The following is a 4870-nucleotide window of genomic DNA, read 5'->3' as shown; positions in this document are numbered from 1 at the left end:
TTGTCTTTGCTCACAAGAGTTAGATCACTTGGGAGGCAAAGGCAGGAGAATCACTGTGAATTTGGGGCCATGCTGGTCTACAAAGTGACAAAGTGAGTCTAGGATAGCCAAGGCTACATAGAGAGACCATGTCTAGAAAAACAAAACAAAACAAAACAAAAAAACAAAACAACAAAAAAAAATTAGATCTCTAGCCTAGGAGGTAAGGAGATATGGCTCATTGATCCATAGGCAAGCCAAGGCCTATACCTGATGAATTTCTTCAAAAGATGATCATTTTTTAGGTGAAGTGAACTGTATTGATGGTATTCAAGAAAGTAGGGCTCTCTGGGCCCCTCCTGTTATTCTGGGGGTCTAGTATAGAAACTGTGAGGAGAGATGTTGGTATCAGTGGCTAAGTTAGAACAGGGACTCCTTAGCAGCCAAGGGCCTCTCTCTTGTTCTTGTGCGTGTCCTTGCTGGGGTGAGTGATCCAGGACTTCTTACTCCTTGGAAGCCATGTAGACCATGAGGTCCACTACCCTTTTGCTATAGCCATATTCATTGTCATACCAGGAAATGAGCTTTACAAAGTTGTCATTGAGAGCAATGCCAGACTCAGCATAAAAGGTGGAAGAGTGGGAGTCACTGTTAAAGTCTCAGGAGACAGCCTAGTCCTCAGTGTAGCCCAGGATGCCCTTTAGTGAGCCTTCAGATGCCTGCTTTACCACCTTTTGATGTCATCATACTTGGTGGGTTTCTCCTGTCAGCATGTCAGATCCACCACTGACACGTTAGGGGTAGGAACACAGGAGGCCATGCCAGTGAGCTTCCCATTCAGCTCTGGAATGGCCTTGTCCACAACCTTGGCAGCACCAGTGGATGCAGGGATGATGCTCTGGGGAGCCCAATGGCCATTACACCACAGCTTTCCAGAGGGACCCTCCACAGTATTCTGGGTAGGGGTGATGGCATGGACTATGGACATGAGTCCTTCCACAATGCCAAAGTTGTCGTGGATGACCTTGGCCAGGGGACTAAGCAGTTGGTGGTGCAGGAAGCGTTGCTGACAATCCTGAGTGAGCTGTCATACTTCTCCTGGCTCACACCCATCACAAACATGGGGGCATCGGCAGAAGGGGTGGAGATGATGAACCTTTTGGCTCCACCCGTCATGTGGGCCCTGGCCTTTTCCATGATGGTGAAAACACCAGTAGACTCCACAACATACTCAGCACCAACATCACCACATTTGACGTTAGCAGGATCTTGCTTGTAGAAGATGATGATGGGCTTCCCGTTGATGACAACCTTCCTGTTCTCAGCCTTGACTGTGCCATTGAAGTTGCTATGGGTAGAGTCAACCTGGAACATGTAGACCATGTAGTGGAGGTCAATGAAATTGTCATTTATGGCAACAATGTCCATTTTGCCAGATAAGAAGCAAGCCCTGGTAACCAGGTGCCCCATACGGCTAAATCTGTTACTTCGTCCTTCACCATCGTGTCCAGAGATAAGGCTGACACTGCATGAGAAGATGTGGCTGACTCTGGAACAGGGAGGAACAGAGAGCCAAAGATGAGCATTTTTAAATTAAAATGTTTAATTAATATATTTAATATCAATTTTTATTTTACAATCTTTTTTCTCTAATTTTTTGGGGGAGTGGGGGTTGAGATAAGCTTTCTTTGTATAGCTTTGGCTGTCCTGGAACTTGCTCTGTAGACCAGGCTGGCTTTGAACTCATAGAGATCTGCCTGCCTCTGCCTCCTAAGTGTTGGATTAAAGGGGTGAGCCAACAAGGCCTGGTTCTTTTTAATTCTTTTTAATCTGCTCCATTGTGTGCTTCTTTTAAATTAATTAATTTAGTTTTTGCTTTCATTTTGAAAACTCATTTCGTATACTATTGAGATTATAGGACAATTACATCATTCACCCTGTTCCTTTTTCTCACCCCAGATCTGCAGGTGTAGCCCGCCTTGCTCTCTTTAAAATTCATGGTCTCTTTTTTCATTAATTGTTGTTATATTCCTAAATATAACCTGCTAGGTTTGTACAATTTTACCTATAATGATGTCACTTCCTCCCTTTCCTGTTCTCCTTCCATGTCTTCCCTTCATTTCCTTTCCAACTGATGGTCTCTTTTTGATTAATATTGTTACATACATAAAATGTATAAATATATGAACACAGCCTGTTGAGTCTGTTTAGCATGGTTTGTGTAAACAACATCTCAACAGACATGCTAATGTGGAAGGAAAACCTCAAGAGGTTGCACTGCTGGACAAACAACTAAAACCTGGTGTGTGTGTGTGTGTGTGTGTGTGTGTGTGTGTGTGTGTGTGTGAGAGAGAGAGAGAGAGAGAGAGAGAGAGAGAGAGAGAGAGAGAGAGAGAGAGAGAGAGAGAGAGAATTTATTAGTAGTCTTCCCCGGGGATGAGTTCCTGAAGTGGTTATCTGTAGGCTCAATTTTCTTATCCATTATATATTATTATCAATGTATTAAATGAGCCTACTTCCCTAACAACCCGGCTAACCCAAACAATCTGGAACGGATATCAAAGAACACTATAATGAAACCTTAAGGATATCGGTTCCGAGACATGATTCTCCTGGCGTAGTCAGCAGGATTTCAGCAGACCAGCACAACCACCAAAGTTGCTGCTGGAACCAGGAGCAGCAGCTGGAACCTCAAGCCTCAGTTGGAGTCCAAAGCCTTGAAGCTTTCCCTGGAGCAGTTCTCCTTAGGAGCCTCTTGAAGTGCAGGGATGAACAGCCAGAAACCAAGTCCCAACTAAAAGCCTCTTCTGTTTTGAGCTCATACACACACACACACACACACACACACACACACACACACACACACACACACACTCAGTCTGTTCAAGGATGTGACTTTTAAGTGAAAAAACATCCTTTTTTCTCACATCTAAGCGGTAAACATCCTGCCCTCTTCTCCATCCCACAAGTGGGATCAAAACAGAAGCAGGTTTATCTCCCCTTCAGTTATCCATTATAAAGTAGTTCTGCAATCATATACAAACAAGATACCCGATCTATTCCTGCCATAATGTTTTCCCCTATGGCTTCTTCATCCAAATTTGGTGGAATTCTTGGGCATATTCTTTCAATAGTCTGCACGTTCATTAAAGCGATGAGTCTACCTTGAAACCTACCCTTTAGTCCTCCTGAATATTTAAGTGGAGTAACTCTCTGTCGGATCTGTCTGCAAGTCTGTAATCACGAGGCAGAACTGTTGGCACACTCCTGTGTGTGCTTCTTCATTGGCTCTCTTCCCAGATGCTCTTCCCACAGCTAACAGCAAGGGACACCCCACCAAGGTCCGGTTACTGCGCATTCCTTTGCGTGGAGCCAGGAAGGCTCTTCCTCCTGGCTCTGTTATTGGCACTGCTTTATTCTAACCTCTTTAACGGGCTGGGTAGGTCTCTTCTGTTGTCCACCAACCTTGTTACTAAACTCTACTGATTCTCTCCTTAGAAAGAAGTCCTCTCTCTCGCTTTTGTTTGCCTTCCATTCTCTTCCTTTTTCTAGTGGGATGCGAAGACAGAAACATAATTGGACACTCCCAGTGCCTGTGTGAATTTCTGATCAAACTTGCAATAAAAAAGTTTCTGGCTCAGATCTCTTAAGATTTGGATTTTTAAGATTTTCACAATATTTTTTGAAGCGATTTTCCTTTGCTTTGATATAAAGAGACAGAACATTTTATATGAAAGGGATGGTTCCTGCTTCTCCTGAAGTATTTACTAGTGAGGTCTTTATCAACCTTTTAGAGTATCAACATTGTTGAGGACCCTGAAATATAAAATGATAATTTGGAATTATAATTAACAAATTTGGAATGAACTTGAGCCATTTCAGTCTTTGGTTCAGCAATCCATATTAACCTTTGCCCTACTTGTCCTTGACTTTGTCCTTGAAACAACAGCGAAAGCAGTGGGTGCTTTGTAGCAAGGAAGAGCTGATCTGCCTTCCTTTTAATCTGAAGAAATGGCTAAGCAAAATAGTTCAAGCACAAAACATCCACTCTATATCCCAACATTTAAAACCTTATACATTAAATGTCAAGCAATTTAAAAATTAACTTTGAGTGGGTTTAAAAGGTTCTGTTTTCCCCCAGTGAAATTGAATTCTTGCTACAGCAGTGCCTTGTCAGAGTCCCTTGAAGCCAGGTCAAGATCACCCCAGAAGACATCACATTCATTGTTTCCAGGGGAGGCAAAATTCTGCAATCACACATAAAATTCCTAGCTGTCCATGTACACATGGTCTATATTCTTCCCCATGATTGGGGAAAGGCCCTAAAAACGTGAGGAGATGCCACACCTGTGACAGATTATTCTGGGTCAAAGCCTTGAAAATAATATACTTTCTTTTGGCCTGAGAGACATACCAGTCATGATGTGCAGTGCTTTTGGAAAAGCACAAGGAACTGAATATTGTCAACAACCTTGTGCTCTTAGAAGATCGCCTATGCCTCCACTTAGGCCCCAGTCTTAGCCGGTAGCTTGATGCTGCTCTGAGTTCTGAACAGAGAAGCCAGTTCAACTGTGCTAGCCTAACCCATGGAAATATGAGATAATTACATTTATTGCTTTGAATTTCTAGGATGCTATTCATTTTTCATGCAGTAGTCTAGATCTAGCATAATTGCGTGAGAGATTCTCTTTGTTAGCCGTGGTCTCTGTTAGAGCCAGGTCTTTCCAGGTTTTTAGACAAAGAATCAATGAAGCATACACAAATAACGAAACAAGAAGGGGTTTATTCAAAGGCAAAGGACAGAGTAGATACCTAGAAAGGAGCAACAGGCTCTCTTGAGATTGTCTAAGTGCTCCCATGACTGCCTGGTGCTTTGTCTTATCAGTTCAGA

General features: G+C 42.9%; 1 pseudogene; it reads right to left on the bottom strand.

Moving 5' to 3' along the window:
* Positions 1-482: 482 nt before the first annotated feature.
* Positions 483-1458, bottom strand: LOC127201114 (glyceraldehyde-3-phosphate dehydrogenase-like; annotated as a pseudogene).
* Positions 1459-4870: the final 3412 nt, after the last annotated feature.

The sequence above is a fragment of the Acomys russatus genome, chromosome 17, assembly GCF_903995435.1.
Source record: "Acomys russatus chromosome 17, mAcoRus1.1, whole genome shotgun sequence".
NCBI lineage: Eukaryota > Metazoa > Chordata > Mammalia > Rodentia > Muridae > Acomys > Acomys russatus.
The sequence above is the reverse complement of the archived record's forward strand: the minus strand, read 5'-3'. Positions and strand labels throughout refer to the sequence as shown.